This window comes from Urocitellus parryii, chromosome 14, assembly GCF_045843805.1.
Source record: "Urocitellus parryii isolate mUroPar1 chromosome 14, mUroPar1.hap1, whole genome shotgun sequence".
Lineage (NCBI taxonomy): Eukaryota > Metazoa > Chordata > Mammalia > Rodentia > Sciuridae > Urocitellus > Urocitellus parryii.
Window position 1 is genome coordinate 66815738 of NC_135544.1, and position 17256 is coordinate 66832993.

Consider the following 17256-nt stretch of genomic DNA (forward strand, 5'->3'; position numbering starts at 1 on the left):
TCATGGTGGGCCACAACTATGTACTGGATCTCCAGGCAGGAAGGGTCTTTAAACCCTTTTGTGATGACACAAACTTAATACATCTGATGGTGTACAATAATGTATTTTATACACAAAACCACTTAGAGTTGGGTACAAAGGGTAGACATGATTGTTTTTAATTAGAGATAGACTTGTGGTCTTCAAGATAGGTATGTGTGATCAAACTACAGAAACAGATAAGAAACTCTGCAGTAGGATGGCTAGTAAGTCAGCACTTTCATCATTTAACACTTATGGCATAAAAGTAGCCATGGAATGCTCCAATCCACACACTCAACAACCCACATCTGCCCTCAGACGTTATCACCTGGCTACCACAATCGCCATGCACAAGTTGTGCCTGGAGAGGGGAATCCTCACTACATCAGCTCTCACAAAACTACATTTATTCACCAGATCCAGGACTCAAAACCTTCTTTTTCATAGAGGTAAAATGTATGACATAAAATTTGCCACTTTAACCACTTTGAAGTGCACAATTCTGTGGCTTTGAGCACACTCGAAAAGCAGTGAAGGAGTAAGTAGAAGCTGGTGAAAACAGCACACAGAATGATTCAAAAACCCACTTTTAGGCCCCAGCCCTCCACCAACTGACTGATGGGGGCCGACTGCACCACTCAGCCTGGCTTTGCAGCCTCCCTCCCGCAGTGGTGTGGGAAGGCCACCACAGGAGCCAGCACAGAGGCACAGGCTGTCGTCAGAGTGGCTCCAGTCGGCACCTACAGGGAACCAGGCTTCCCAGCACCCCCAGGGCCACTCCAGGGGGTGCCCCACACCCACTTCACCGGCACCTCTGCCTTTCTGAGCTGTGCGCTGGCACTCTTCAGCTGAACAGGAGGTTTTGCGGCTATGACAGGCACATCTGGAAACAACTGCAGTTCACGTGCACTCCCTGGCTTTCCGTTCCCACTCCTGTCGTCTGTTCTGGGACATTTATCTAGGCCATCTTGCTCAAAGACCTTGTAAACATTTTCTCATCCCATAAAGTAATAAACTGCACCAACATAATGAGTATTAATGTGTTAATAATAGGGGCCAGTGAAGAACAGTGTTACCTGGAGGGGCCCTACCTGTGGGCAAAGGAGCCCTGGGAACCAGAGTAACTGCAGGAAAAGAGAACACTGTTGAGAGGGATGAGTGGGTGGGTGGATACCAAAATGATAGATGACCAGATAACATTTAGATAAATGAGTGAATAGATGATGGAGAGGTGAATGATAGATGATGTACATAAAAATAAATAGATGATGTGGATGGGTAGATAGATGATAGAAAAACATTATAGATGGAAAGAAAAATGAATAATAAATAGATGATGGATAGATAAGTGGGTAGATTGATGAATAAATAGAAAAATAGATGATAGATGGATAGATGATAGGAAGATGAACAGATGGGAGAGACAAGTGATTAATGATTGATAGGTGATTGATAAATTGATTATTGATGATGGATAGATTATTAATAGAGAAGTTGATAAATGAATGATAGATGATGGGGATAGAAAAATAGGTGATAGATAAGACAGATGGATGATAGATAGCTAGACAATAGAGATGGGGAGAGAAATAGGAGATAGATGATAATAGATAAATGACAGAGATAGTGGAGAGAGAAATAGGTTATAGATTGATAGATGTGATAGATGATTGATAGGTGATAGTGGTAGGCAAGAGAGAAATAGGTAATAGGATAGATGATAGAGATAGGTGACAGAATAGAGAAAGGTGACAGAGTTGAAAGAGGACATAGATGAATATAGTCTTTTTTTTCAAGAATGCATATGGATGCCAATATATAGGGGGAACCTCACTCAAAAGCCCTGGCAGATTAATTATTTAGGTCTTCTTACTAACAAATACTAAAAGCATCCCTATTATTCGGCATCTAAGTTTTTAACATTAAGCTTACAGCTTGTTATTTTCAAAGCTCCCACTCCTCTTTTTAGCCCAAACACTTGCAGGTGAGACATATCAATGGATCGCTGAGTAAAGGCAGCACGAGAAACCGAAACCTGTCCCGGAATCTGCTCCCTGACTGATCCTTAGTAATAGGAACTTTTCTGTGCTAGAGACAAACATAAATAGCAAATTTTGCCATTTTAATTGGATTAACAATATTGTGCAATCTCAATGATATCTATTTCTAAGACTGTCCAACACCCCAACAGTAACTCTGTACCCCAAAAGTGTTGACTCCCCCTTTCTGCTTCCCCCCGCCCTGGCCACTTCTACCATGCTCTCGTTAATCTTTCTCTTCCGTGTCATCAGGGACATTCAGTGCTATCCTTTTGCATCTGGCTTATTACCTCCAGCATGCCATCTTCAAAGTTCATGCCTGTAGATCAGGCATGGTGGTACATGCCTGTAATTCCAGCAGCTTGGGAGGCTGGGGATCATGAGTTCAAAGCCAGCCTCAGCAATTCAGCAAGACCCTGTCTCTTAATAAAATACAAAATAGGGCTAGGGATGTGGCTCAGTGGTCAAGTGCCCCTGAGTTCAATCCCCAGTACCCTCCACCCGCCAAAAAAAAATAAATAAAATGAAAGTTCATGCCTGTGGCAGCGGGTGTCAGAGCCTCATTCTCCTCATGGAAGATGCACATCACAGGGTGCTGTTCTGTTCATGCACTGATGGTCACAGGCCTGTTTCCACATTATGGACACAGTGCGTAGGACTGCCATGAGCTGTTGAAGCCTGTTATCTAATGCTCTGGGCTTACACCAAGGTGGAACTGCTGGGTCACAGGAAGGAATGGAAATGTTTGTTCCATGAACTTTGTGAGAAACTACTGAACCTTTTTACTCTCCCCCAGCCATCTGTGAGGGCACTACTCTCCACATCCCACCCAGGACTTGTGATCTCCCTTTGTCGCTGTGATTATTTTCCTTTGTTGTGTGGAGGAGCATCTTACTGTGGTTTTGATTGCATTTTCCAGTCAGTAACGGTGCTGAGCCTCTTTTCAGGCACATGTCAGCCACTTGCATATCACATTTGCAGAAATGTCGATCCATGTCCTTTGCCTGTTTTTAATTGGGCTGTTTGTCCTTTTGATGTGAGTTGGAGGGGTGATTTATATATTCTTAGAATTAAACCTTATAACATACGATTTACAAATGGTTTCTTCTATGAATGAATTGACTTACTCTCTTATAGTGTCCTTTACATACAAGTTTTCCCCAATATGAAGTCCAATTTATCTTCTTTTTTTCCCTTTTGTTACCTGTGCTTCTGGTGTCATATTTTTTTTAAAAAAAATGCCAAACTCAGGATCATGAAGATGTGCCCTGCTTAATTCTTCTAAGAACTTTACTGTTTAGCTCTTACACTTAGGCGTTGCTTCTGACTACTTTCAATTTATGTATATGGCATGAGGCAGGAGTCAGACTTCATTGTTTGCAGGTGGATGTCCAGTTCTCCCAGCACTCTCCCAGCACCTTTAAGAGGCTACTTTTTCCCCACTGGAGGGATTGGACACCCTTGCCCAAAACAAATTCCACTATAATGGTGGATGCACGATACCACTGTCACTAGTGCTTATGATTGTCACACTAGTGCTGGCCTCACAAGAGACAGGAAGTTCTTTCCTCTCCATTTTTTTAAGAGCTTGAGAAAAACTGGATTATTCAAGTGTTTGGTAAGAACTCACCAGTGATGCCCTCTAGTCCTGGGCTTTTCTTTGCTGGGAGGTTTGGTTACTGCTTCAGTTTCCTTACTACTTACAGGTCTGTTCAGGGTTCACATTTGGTCTTTATAGGTCGTATGTTCCTAGGAATCTATTCACTTCATTCAGGTGATATAGTTCGTTGGTATACAGGTCTGCACAATACTCTCTTATAATCCTTTTTATTCCTATTGTCAATAAGCAATGCTGTCGTTTCTGATTTTAGTAATGTGAGTCTTCTCTTTTTTTAGTCCATCTTTGTAAAGGTTTGTCAATTTTGTTGATCTTTTCACAAAATAATTTTGTTTTACTGATTTTCTTTATCATTTTTCTAATCTATCTCCATTCGAATCTTTTTCTTTCCCTAGACTTGTTTGCAATGCCCTTTCTAATTCTTCAAGGTGTGCAATTAGCTTACGGATTTAAGATTGCTCCTTTTTTCTCACCTGGGACACTTCATGAATTGCATGTTACCCATGTGCAGAGACCATGCTAATCTTCTCTGTATTATTCCAATTTTAGTATATGTGCTGCTGAAGCGAGCAATGACTCTTCTTTTTAATGTGGTGTAGACAGCTATGAATTTCCTCTGACTGAAGCTTTAGCTGCATCCCTTAGGGCTTGGTATTCTGTGCTTTTGCTTTCATTTCTCCACAGGTAGTTTATTTCCCTTGTGATTTTTTTTTTCTTTAAGCCATTGGCTATTTAAGAGTGCACTGTTTAATTTCTGGATATTTGTCATCTTTCCAGTTTTCCTTCTGTTATTGATTTCTACTTTCATTTCTCTGATGTAAAAAAAAGAGACTTTGCATTATTTAAATTTTTTATAAATTTATTAAATGTTTGTTTTATAGTTGAACATATTCCTAGGGAATGTTCCATAGGCCCATGAGAATAATGTGTAGTTGCTTTATTGGGCATTGTGTTATACATCTGTTAGGTCTAATTGGCTTATGCATTTACTCAATTCCTCTATTTCCTCGTTGATCTTCTTTGTGGTGGTTCGGTTATTGAAAATGGGTTGTTAAAGTCTCCAACTATTATTGTAGAACTTTTCACTTCTCCCTTCAATTCTGTCAATTTTGCTTCATATATTTGGGGGCCCTGTTATTAGATGCCTATGTGCTTATGATTGTCACTTTTTATGGACTGAACTTCTTATCAAGAGATGATGTCCTTTCTGAAATGCATGAGCTTTAACCAGACTTATAGCAGTACAGAATAGGAATTGGCAAATTCCCACCAGTAAACCAAATGTCACTGCCTGTTTTTATAAGGGCTACAAGCTAAAATTTTTTGCATTGTTAACTGACTTAAAATCAAAATAATAATATTCTATGGTGTGGAAATTACATGGAGCACAAATTTCAGTGTTCATAAAGTTTTACTGGGATATAATGATGTGTGCTCATATATCCTGCCTAGGGCTGCTTCCAAACCACGATGGCAGACATGTGTGGCTGCAATAGACACTCTATGGCCCGCAAACCTGGAATAGTTTCTGTCTGACCGTCTACATAAAAGTTTTCATATTCCATTTCTAAGTTAAAGACCCTCTTCTTGCTCTCTGTGAAGCTCATAATGGCCATGTGACCAAGTTCTAGACGGTAAGACATTAGCAGAAATGTGGTGTGCGACTCCTGAAACATAGGTTTTGCAGCACCGAGTATGCCCTTTTCCATTGTCCTCCTCGGCTCCTGGATAGAAAGCAGAAGAGATGGTAGGCTCCCAGCATCCCTATTGGTCCACGAGATAGAAGATATGAGCTAAGGATAGGAGAATGCCAAGTGAAGGAGCCTGTATCCCTAGTTACACAAAGGTGTCATCCTTTGTGGATGACAAAGGAACATCCACGGCCTTGATGCCCTAATTTTGGCCCTTCTTTATGCTATAGAAAAGTTAATTTCTCTCTTTAAGTCACTGTTATTTCAGGGTTTGTTTTAAAATGTTGTATTCCATGCAATCCAGACTGATCTCTACCTGCCTCCGGAAATTGGGAGATATTAATGTCATTTCAGTTAAACCAAATGCCACATATTTAGCAAATAACCGCTTTGTTTCTAGCAATAACAAATCAACAGAAACTGCTTATGCCAGCACGTGGCACCCACACTCTTGGTCTCACTCAGTGAGGGACTTCTGTTGCTCTTCCTTTCATGCTACTGTTGCCCAGTGAATGTTACCAATAAGCCATGTGCACATGTACAGCCAGAGGAATGAGAAGTTGTGCTCCATTTGTGTACAATATGTCAAAATGCATTCTATTGTGAAATTAATTTAAAAATAACATGTGCATACCAAAGGAAAATAAGTGTTTTCCAAGCACAGTATTTAATATTTACAGATTATGAAATCACTTTATTTATAGTAGGGCCCTAGAAAAACATATAGCTCCTGTTACCTTTTTTCCCCAATGGAATTATATTTCAAACAAACTCATAAGCTAAACCCCAACATGGAAGACAGATAAAAGCAGAGAAGCCCAGGCCGAGACCTAAATGAGAAGAGGGTGCCCTGGTGGCAGCTCCTCCAATTTTCAAGCTTCTCCCTGCCACCCACAAACCCACTAAGCATCCTAAATGCTACCACCAGCCACTGTGAATCATGGCAATGGTGGTTCAACCCCCACTGGACCAGCTTTGTTACTGAGGATGCTTCCCCCTGAGCCTTCACTTGCTGCACCTGGATTTCAGGTGAATTCATACACTTTTTTTTCTTTTGAGTTCTGTGGTATATGGGTCAGAACTGTTGCATCTTGTCCAGGACATACTGGGACTATGAAGGAATACAGGGACTGGCATAGCAGGCTAGAAACCTGGTCAGCAGCAGGTGGGCAGCTTTGCCTACTACCAGAGAAACCAAAGAACTCCAACTCACAACTGTGAGGTTGACACAGTTGCCTGCTAGCTGTTCCTCTGTCTGAAGACATACTAACCGGCTTCAGAAATAAAAATGGTAGCTCTTTGAACACTGGAGGAGAAAAGTGTGCAATGGGTATTTAGGTAAGTTTTGATCTCCTTCTCCTGAACGGATGGAATAATTCACAGGAAAATCACTAGGGGTTTAAAAAGATTTGTGATAGAAGTTATTTCCCTGCATTGCAAATAAAATTAAAATGTACTGCTCACTTCCTCTTATTTCTGCAGAAAGAAGTGTTTTGACTCTGAAATCTAAATCCAACCTACGACCACTTGCTGTCACAAAGGTGCTTCATGTAGACCAGTGGCTGTTTTCAATAGGCCACATGTATACCAAAGAAAAACAAGGTGATGAACCCTAGAGCCCCACATGGACACCGCGTCTGAGGAAGGAACAGTGACACAGTTCCTCTCCAGCATGTTTAAACCAAATAAATAAATAAACTTAGTTGAAGATCAGGAGGCTAAAGACATAAATATACTATTGGAACAAACTGGGCTCCTAAATTGAAGCTCTGCAGTTAAACTCCGGAAGTATGGCCACCACGGCAAAGTACCCAGCATTCCAAACACCACTGGATTCACTTATGATATTATCATTTTTTTAAATTCTAAATACTGTTTTAAATAAGAAAGTCACCAGCTAAGATTCAGGGCTGCAGTGGGAAGGGTTTTCTATTTCACCGACTCCCAGATTCTTTTCAGTCTTATCTCTCCAACTAACAGATATGGGGTGCTCCCTGCCAACATGCACACAAGGTGTTGCACCCTGAGAACTATCTGCATGAGCATCAGGTCCTTCTGAGAAGAGTGTGCGGACCCTCTTCACGCAAGCATGCCCTTCCTTAACAAACACCTGACCTGCTGCCATCTGCTCATCTGCCCAAATCATCCTTGCCATTCACTTGTTTCTACAATTACAAACTGCAGCTCCACCCCTCTTATTCTTAAGAAATCTTTCCAGGCAAATTCTTTTACAGGTAGTCTTGGAAAAAGGAACAATATCATGGACCCCCATCTGAGAAGCCACGTCATGCCCCTCCTTCCCGGCATCCTCAGCTCCTTTATGGACAGGTGCACAGCCCATGCCAATGACAGCCAGAAGGTCATGCGGCTCCCCACACCAACCTGAGCCCAAATCATCACTGGAAATAGGAATTCTGCTTATCGTGTGAATATAACTGACTCCTCAAAGATGGACATCCTCAGAAGCCTGAAAACACAGTGCCAGGTGCTGACATCCATCCTGCTAATCTCACACACTTCCATGACACTATTTCCCCTGGGAAAGGAAGTCTGGCAGGGGTTTCCAACATTCCCTTAAATGCTTCTCCCATGCTCCCAAAGTTCCCAGGTTTCTGGATTTCTGCTTCCCTAAACCAGTGGTCTTCACACTGTTTATAGTCAAATACCCACCCCTTGGAAGAATTCTGAACAACCAGTAAACACTGCAGATGACTTAAGTCCCAATATGCCATACTTACTGACATTTCAAATAAAGCTGCTACTTTGTTCTTTCACATGCATCCAGTGAGCTCTAAATGACATCTCCACCTGATGGCTGTCCAGTGAAACTGCATGGAGTGTGCCCTACAAAGTGAACTGTGACCCTGAGACTTGGCAAAGTGGCAATTCTGATTACCTCTACTTAAAATGCACGGACTAAGTGATTGGGCATTCTATGCTGTTCCCCTTCCTGCTTTACATCCACTCCAAAGACTGTCATCCCAAAATAAAACATTTTAAATGTTTAAAAGTTCTTACTGTTCATGGTTTTATTCTTCTCTGTAATAAAGATATACATGTGAAAGCATTCTGGGCCCATTCCTAGTGTCTTACACACACATTTCACATTTGTGCTACTCTGCTACCTGAGAGGACAAGTTTGCTGACCATATGTCTTGTCTGATATCACTTCCTGTTGGACTGAAACACTACTCACAGGGCCACATGGTATTTTCTAGATGCAAGCATAAGAAACACTTTCACACAGTGGAGACGAATAGAGTTCTGTTACAGTATCTGCTCAGGCCCTCAGCTCCCTATCCGTTGTGGGACAACTCACAGTGCTCAATCACTGTAGATATCACTAACAGTCCACCCAATGACAATTTGACTAGTTCCTCCAGTTGAGAGAGTGTGCATCCGATCCTGGGGCCTCTGCTCTCCTACGCATAGCACCAATATTCAATTCCCAGTGGGCACCTCCTCTGGGGTGTTCACAGCCAGGCAGGGTGGCACCATAAGAAACAAGGCCTGGGGAAGGCTGACCTCAGACACCTCCTCAAGCATGAATTTTATGGAAAAGAGGAAACCTGTGCATGATATGGGTTTCACTCCGGCCTGCCCTCTAGATGCCCTCCAACACCTGACACAGGAATAATTCTCTCTCCACTTTGGCTACAGATATGTCTGCTCTCAAATGTCACTAACATAAGATGCTCTCAAACGTAAGCAAACACACCACGTGCCTATTGCCCTTGCCAGTTGAAATCATTATACACTGATTTTTCAGGGTTTCTTTGTCCACTTGTGCAATATTAAAACCCATAGTTTTTTGAGGAGAGGGGTTAATGCCAGGTAGAGACAGAAAAGACTATAATCTTACAAAATGCCTGGTCATTATCATCTGGATGGTGTTAGAAAATTATATTTCAAACGAAAAGCCACAATACAATACAACTGTACTTCAGACTCAAGGTGGCTGTGTCTTCTCTTCCTTCTCAGACCCCATTAAGTGAGAGTAGAAGAGCTTAAATCCATGAAGATGGAAGGATTAGTTGGGGACCAATAAATTCAACCAATTCACAGGAAATGCAAAAGTGGATGGGCAAGAGGCAACCAAAGGTCACAAGAAAGGAGTGACCACCATGCCAAGTGCCCAGGACACCTGGCCTGGCCACTCCAGGTGGAGACACAGACTCAGGTCTCAGGTGGAAAGCATGCACTAAAGGAAATAATGCACATGGTCAGATCAGGGGCTGGCCCAAACCACCACTCACTAGGCCTCAGCCAGTGCCTTATCAGCCCTCATGGCCTTCTCAGGAAGTGCCAGCGAGGCCACACCACCCACCCAGAGCATTACCTGGGAGGTCCCAGCATTCAGGTCCAAGCAGAGAACTGAAATCTGGGGCTTGCGGGTCTCCAGCAGCACAGCCACCATCTGTCTATCCAACCACCTTAGAAAGCCCACATAACAACAATGGAGACAGAGCCTAAGTGACCAACAAGCCACCCAGGACAGAGGGATGTTGAAGGGAACAAGAAGCGTTCTTGATTTTTTAAAAAAAAAACACAAAACACAAATTGTTTGCACAGAGACAATATTTCTCTCTCTCTCTCTCTCTCTCTCTCTCTCTCTCTCTCTCTCTCTATCTATCTATCTCAAGGATAAAGGGAACAGAGGGGAAAAAAGGGGAACAGAGAACAAAAAAAGAGAGGTACTGGGAATTAAAAATAAAACAGTTGAGACAAATTTTTAATAGAAGTATTGGAAGATAAAATATTGAGAAATTTTGCCAGAAGTATAATAAAATATAAAAAACTCAAAGTATAAAACAGAAAAGACACATGGCTAAGAATCAATGTAGGAGAAAGTCCTATAGCAGAATTAAAATTTAAGAAAAGAAACAAACAAAAACAGAAAAAAGTAATAATAATGGTGAGAATTTGCCACAGTGGAAAACTGTGCACACAATTACAAACGGAAGCCCACACCCCGTGCTATGAATGAGGGACTTCATGCCATGCCCAAGTTCCCTAGTTTCATAACACAAAGATAAAGAAAGGCCAGAAGTACCCAGAAAGAAGAAATTAGCTACAGCAGAGGAAGAGCAGCCAGACTCCCCAGCAACAACACTGAAGTAAGACATTTCCTAGGAAAATCGTTTCAATCTTAAACTGTATATCCAGCCAAACTTTCTTATACAAGAGGGAATTTTTGACAGGTAAGATTAGAAAACTTAGCCTTTCACTCTCAGTTCCCTAGGGACTACTAGAAAGCATCCACCAACAGGGTTAGGGGGAAATCGAGACAAAAAAAAAACAAAACTTGAGAAGCAGGGGCTCTGACCAGGAGAAAACCAAGGCACCAACAGAGCAGAGGTCCCAAGGAGACCTCGTGGGATCAGTCCAGCTGGCAGTGAAGGAGAAAGACAAGGAGTCACATCTGAGAAATGAACACAATCCCTGGAGCCCATGAAGCAACAACAACAGGCAATGAAGAAATACATAAAACGCCATTAGAAACTCCATAAAGAACAAGAAGCTATTTAGGAAATAAAACAAAGTACACCAGTCCATGCTGTCAATAATATGAGCATAATGTAAACACATACATGTATTTCCAATTTCCAGCCTACAGCAAAAGCACCAAATTAGCTATGATGGCTAAACAGAATCCAAATGCATCAACCTTGACAAATGCAGAAGTAAAATGAGAAATTGAGCAAGAAGAGAGGTGCAAACATCGCCACCAGAAAACAGGCCATAAAGGACACGGCCCAGAGTTCATGGAACAAGGAATTAAAAGGTGGAATTCATTATTTAAAGCCAATGAGTTAGCAAAGGCATGAACTAAATGCAACAGATCAGTTATACAGAAGGAAGGGAAGCCATGGTCAGTGACTAATGTCTAAGGTAGATCCACCAGGTGACCACAGCTGCCCTGTGAAGACCTGCACACAGAAGCAGCTGCAAGTGAGCTGGGCTGTGGAGCCACCTGCAGCAGCCTATAATAGTGGAAACTGGTCCCTCTGTCTGTGTCCAGACCCACTGACGCTCAGCACCAGAACGAACCCTCACGTGAGCTGCAGAACCTGGGTGTGATGGCCTGTCAGTGTGGCCCATCCACTGTGACCACAGACTCCCTGGGGGGATGTTGACACAGGGAAGACTGTTTCAAGCAGGAGCCATATGCAAAATCTCCATAATTTCTGCTCAGTTTTGCTGAGAAACTAAAACTGCTTTTAAAGATAAAGTGTTTTAAAAAGTGGCACCAGCCCTCCTTGGGGTGGGAGAGGCAGAGCAAGATGCTATTGCTTTTCACTGAAATTCCTCTGCATCACTGGACTTTTTTAAAACTATGTGCAAATGGTTAAAACTCTATTACCATGTATGTTAATAAATCATTTTAACTTTTTACATAAAATAATACTGCAAAGCAATAATAGGGAAATAAGAGCTGAGCCTTATCCTACACCTAGAGAAGAATGATCATTATTACTGTCTCAAAGTTTATGCAGTAAGTACAAATGTGGCACAGCTGAGTGTTCTGGAAGGAAACACTAGGGAGCACACCACAGGACTCCCGGTGCCAGCACCCTTCTTCATCACCCTTCCCAGCCCAAGCAGTTCCCAGCAGGGGAGCAGAGCGCCTGATCCCCATAACTCAGAACCCTTTGCCTGGGGCTTTGGGGCCTCATCTGTGAACCAGGTGGGTAACAGAGCATTTCTGACAGCTCAAGGAACAGGGAGATGACACCTAGGCAGCCTTTAGCAACATGCCCTGTACTCTTTGGTACATGACATGGAGTTTACAGGGAAGTCTGAAGATAACTCCTCACAGGGTCAGTAAACCAGAGACAATCTTCCTGAACAACTAAGACCAAAGAAATACAGAAGAGAAGCTGATGTTCAGAACAGAATAACTGTAGACACCATCTAATCCAATTCTGCCCACTTACGGACTGGGAGCCAGAGCCCAGAAATGAGGCTGATTTTCACGAAAAACACAGCTCTTCAGGGGAAGAGGCCATCTTAAGAGGAAATGGGAATCAGTGTGTAAATCCAATCATCCATCTGCAAAGCAATTGATGGGTGTATGTTAGTAAAACAACCTCTACTTGGAAAACACAAGGGAACATACCATCAGGAGAAAAGCTGATTGACTTTCAGCACTGGGAAGGCACAGGGAGGGACATTCCTGAGGCCCAGAGAGACAACAAAAGGGCCACAGTCATGTGCGATGGAGCACAGGGAGGAAGAGGGAGATCTGGCAGAGGATGCACTGGGAAAAGGAAAATGCCAGGACAACAGACACGCAGAGACCAGACCAGCCTGCAGCTACACTCAGGCAGAGAAGCTGAGCCGCCCAGTCTGCTGTGTCCCTGAACCTGGATGAAGTTCTGCAGTGCACATGTGCAGTGTTTGGGAGCCTTACAGAGGTATCAGGACAAAAAACAAGAGAATCACACAAGCATACATTATGTGAAAGTTCTGAAGAAAACCTGTGCATAGGTTGAACATCTATAATCTGAAAACGCTCAACCTCAAGTGGAAAATCCACATTAAAAACACTGAATAAATCATCTGTGAGCCATGTGAGGAATAAGTGAAGCAAGAATGCATTTCATGTTTAGACATGGGTCCCATCCCCAAGGTACCTCTTCATGCATATGCAAATATCCCAAAATCTTGGGGAAAATATCTGAAATTCAAGACCCTTTATCTCCAGCATGTCAGAAAAGGGCGCACAGCTTGCAGTGATGTCTCTATGCATCAGACAGTAAGATTCTTGGCTATTTCTGATTTCTAATAACAGAAATACTTAAGAATCAACAAAATAATAACCTGTCTGTCATAGAGGTTGCTAAGAACAACTGGAAAGTGAATGATACTTGCTCTTTGATGCAGAGGGGTCTGCAAGATTACCTTGTAAATAGTTCCTCTAGCTTGCAAAGCTTCCACAGTGTCTGTAAACCAGATGCACAAGGAAGCAGTGCTGGGAAACAGAGGGGCCTTAGACAAGCACCGCCCCCTTCAGCAGGAGACCCTGTGCGTCCTGACCTCCGTGGCTCCCTGCTCGCCAGTCTCCCTAGGCCTCAAGAACCTGGGTTTCACATTGATCTTCATAACAATCACATGAGAAGCTAGTGAAAGCATCATTGTCCCCATCTCACAGATAAAATAACTGAGGGCTAGAGGCTTCAACGGCATGGCAAGTCCGCCTCCCTGCACTGTGTCAAGTGGCATTACGCAGAACTAGGGATAGCAAGGAAGACTCCCTCGAGGCAGCAGTACCCTCCAACCACATTCGAACACACAAAGGGCAGCCCCGGCCTCGGATCGCTCAGCACCTTTACTGCAGAGCACCAGGATTTGGATCCGGCTTCTGAACAACTCCACCACCACCCAAATTTTGCTAGAATCATGAACTCAAAATAGGAAAATGAAAGACACAACCTTTAAATCAGAGCCATCTGAGCCTGGATGTGGCACTGCGCGGCTCTGAACCGCCTCTCTGCCTGCGGACCTCCTGGCAGTGACTCAGCTCCACTTCCCAACTGCCAGGATGGAACGCGGCCTGAAGGGGACCCTCAAGGAACCAGCAAAGGATCCAGGGGAGACAAGGAGCCATTCCCAGGGACCCCCAGAGTGCCCTACAACCACTCAGATAGGTGTGCAGCTCAGCCCCCAGAGCAGCACCCTCAAAACACAAGTGAAATAGGCCCAACCTCACATAACTGCCTTGACACCAATACATGATGGAAGCCATTGTCCAAAGAAACTTCAGTGACATGTGCTCAGTATGTTTTCAGATGTCTAGTTAATCCTTATTCAACAAGAGGGTCCTCATCTAAGATAGTTTATAGAAGCTTTTACACACTGCATAGATAATTGCTAAAGGGGACCAAAAAGTAAAGGGATGGTAAGAGTTGGAGGGAAGAAAGAATTTATAGAATAAGTTCAGGGAAGAAAGGAGCTCTGAGTTAGACAGGAAAGGGACATAGGTCAGCAACAAAAAACAGCACATGACATGGGTTGACACAGAATATCCCAAAGATGGCACAGCCCATGCAAAGGCCCAGTGGCATGAAATGGTAAAACAGGGCCAGGAAACTCGAGAGAGCAACTCTTTATGGCAAACATCCCATAAAGGCTCTTAATGAACCCCAGGAAAGAGGACATTTGCAGAAAGCCTTGAGAACCAGAAATAAGAAATCTGGATGTGACAAAAGGCAACAGAAAACAGCATGCAGAGAAGTGACATGATAAAAATGGCTTCAGAAAGATGATCCCAGCAGCTGTGTGTAGGATGGTTTCAAGCCGAGAGAGACTGGAGGCGGGGAGATCTGCTAAAAGAATGTTCTCCTAATTCAAGCACAGTGTGGGGAGGCGAGGTTGCACAGAACCTGGGGGGAGGAACAAGGAATTCTGGAGCCCGTCCTCAGTTTCCCCATCTGTGAAATGTGAGGCTTGAGCAGACAGCAGTTCAGCTCCAGAACCCTCTGACTTCACAGACTTCTTTCTTCTCTAAGATTCTGGTAAGCTGGAAGCAAATTCAAGTCAAGGAAAAAAAGAGCGAACCAGTCTTCCATACCCAACACAAGCCCTGCTTTGGCAAATCAAGGTCCATGCACTCCTGTTACATCTTAAATCTTCTCAAATATGTAATATTGCAGTCACAGTCACTAAAAACAGATCAGAGAACATTCCCAAGTCATAGGCCAATAGTTTCCCACATAAGACAACCACATCCCTCCCATTGGTTTGAGCCAGAGTCATGGAGCAACCACTGCTCCTCCTCCCCATCTGAGTGTGGCCATGTCTGGTCCACTTCCCAGACAGCATGAGTGCATCACCATCCCCCACATCTTACCCACCATCACTATCCACTGCAGATACTGGCTTCTCCAGGGGGACCTTGGTGCCCTCAACCACTATTTCTTTGCACACCCATGAGCAAGACTGTCCAAACACACCATCAGGGTTTTCATGGAAGGCATCAGTACACATAAGGAAACAGATGATATCTGCAAAGACCAGGCTCCAGATCTGTGTTCCTAGGTCCATCCCCACTCACCCACCTGGTACCGCATTAAAAACATCATCAGCAGGACCTGAAGCCTCCCTAAGTCTGGTACCTGTCCACCCTAGCCAAATAATGACTAAAATATAGCAATGAACCTGATGTCCCTAGGCACTGTCCCCAAGCCCCAATCATAGTGGGGGCACATGTACATGAACCACAGCATGCTCCACCCACATGGGGCAGAAGCCATTGTCACCTCTCACTCCCCACCACCTCCTCGCTCCCCACAGTCTGCAGTGGGTGCAAAGGGCAGGCCTGGAGACGTGGTTCCTACTACCATCCCCTCACAGGTCCAGAACCACGACTCCCCATGGAAAGCTCTCTAGCCAGGCACAGTGGCACACACCTACAATCCCAGCAGCTCAGGAGGCTGAGGCAGGAGGATCGTGAGTTCAAAGCCAGCCTCAGCAAAAACTGAGGTGCTAAGCAACTCAGTGAGACCCTGTCTCTAAATAAAATACAAAATAGGGCTGGGGGTATGTCTCAATGGTTGAATGCCCTTGAGTTCAATCCCTGGTACCCCCCCCACACCCCCCAAAAAAAAGCTCTCCCAAAACCATCAAAATAAGATGTCTGAGCAGACAGCCATCAAGCATCCTACCAGAGTTCCAACACACAGAGAATCCCACCACCTCCTATCACGTGGCTGCCTGGGGGATCCTCAAACTCCCCAAGATTTGGCATCTTGTGACCCAGGCTCGAATGTTTCCACTTTCCTCAGGCCTGAGATATTCCCCACCACCTGATCCCAATTCCTGTGTATCTGTCAGATCTCACCTCAACACGCTTCTCCTGATGTTCCTGGCTACTTGCACAATCCTCCCTGTAGCCAAACTTTTCCTTCAAAGCTGTTTCAGAGCTGAGTCATTTTGCCTATAAAAAAGCATTTTTAGCAATTTAATTGTATACTTATTATTTATCTCTCTCTATAGACTCTCAACACAGGAAAAAAAAGTCTTTCCTTCTTACTAAAATATACCCAAAGCCAAGCACACTGTTCAGCACAATGGAAAATCATAAATACATATTTTGAGGGAATGAATGACCCATCAGTCACAAATTGTAAATGAGCCTCCCCTTCTGCAGTCACTGAACACACACACAAAAAAGTCTTCTAAAGGACCATGTATCAGCATGTTTCCAGAGATTCAGCCAAAGTTATCCATATTACTATCAATTGCTAGGATGATTTCCCACATGCACTGAAAATATAAACACTGGACACAGCGGCCACACTTTTCACCCTCCTTTGTGGCCTGAATACCTGATTAATAGCTACTGCTTTCTGAAGGGACAGAGAGATTAATATTGCAACCACTATTTCTAGCCAAAGTTCAATCCACCCTAATCAAAGGCGTCAGTGCAGAGGGAGGCAGATGACACCTGAGAAGTCCAGGCTCTGAGCCTGTTCAGGGTGTGCCCCCACTCACCCTAAAGTTTGCCAATCCGCTCCACAGCATCAACATCCTGGTGCAATACAAGGGCATGTCAGTGCAGTCACACGGGCCACAAGTCCCAGACAGGACCTCACCTGTGGCAGGCTGCAACATATGCCCTGCTGTCTGTACAGTTTATATATATATATATATATATATATATATATATATATATATATATATATATAGAGAGAGAGAGAGAGAGAGAGAGAGAGAGAGAGAGAGAGTGTGTGTGTGTGTGTGTGTGTGTGTGTTTAGTTGCCAATGGATCTTTATTTTTATTTATATTGTATGCAGTTCTGAAAATCAAACCCAGTGCCTCATACATGCTAGGCAAGTGCTTTACCACTGAGCCACAGTCCCAGCCCCTCTCTGTACAGTTTTT

General features: G+C 43.6%; 1 non-coding gene across 1 annotated transcript; it reads right to left on the reverse strand.

Annotated features, from left to right (window-relative positions):
• Positions 1–4145: 4145 nt before the first annotated feature.
• On the reverse strand, positions 4146–4251 carry LOC113175887 (U6 spliceosomal RNA). The gene has a single exon (XR_003300012.1). It is a non-coding gene; the product is annotated as a U6 spliceosomal RNA (small nuclear RNA).
• Positions 4252–17256: the final 13005 nt, after the last annotated feature.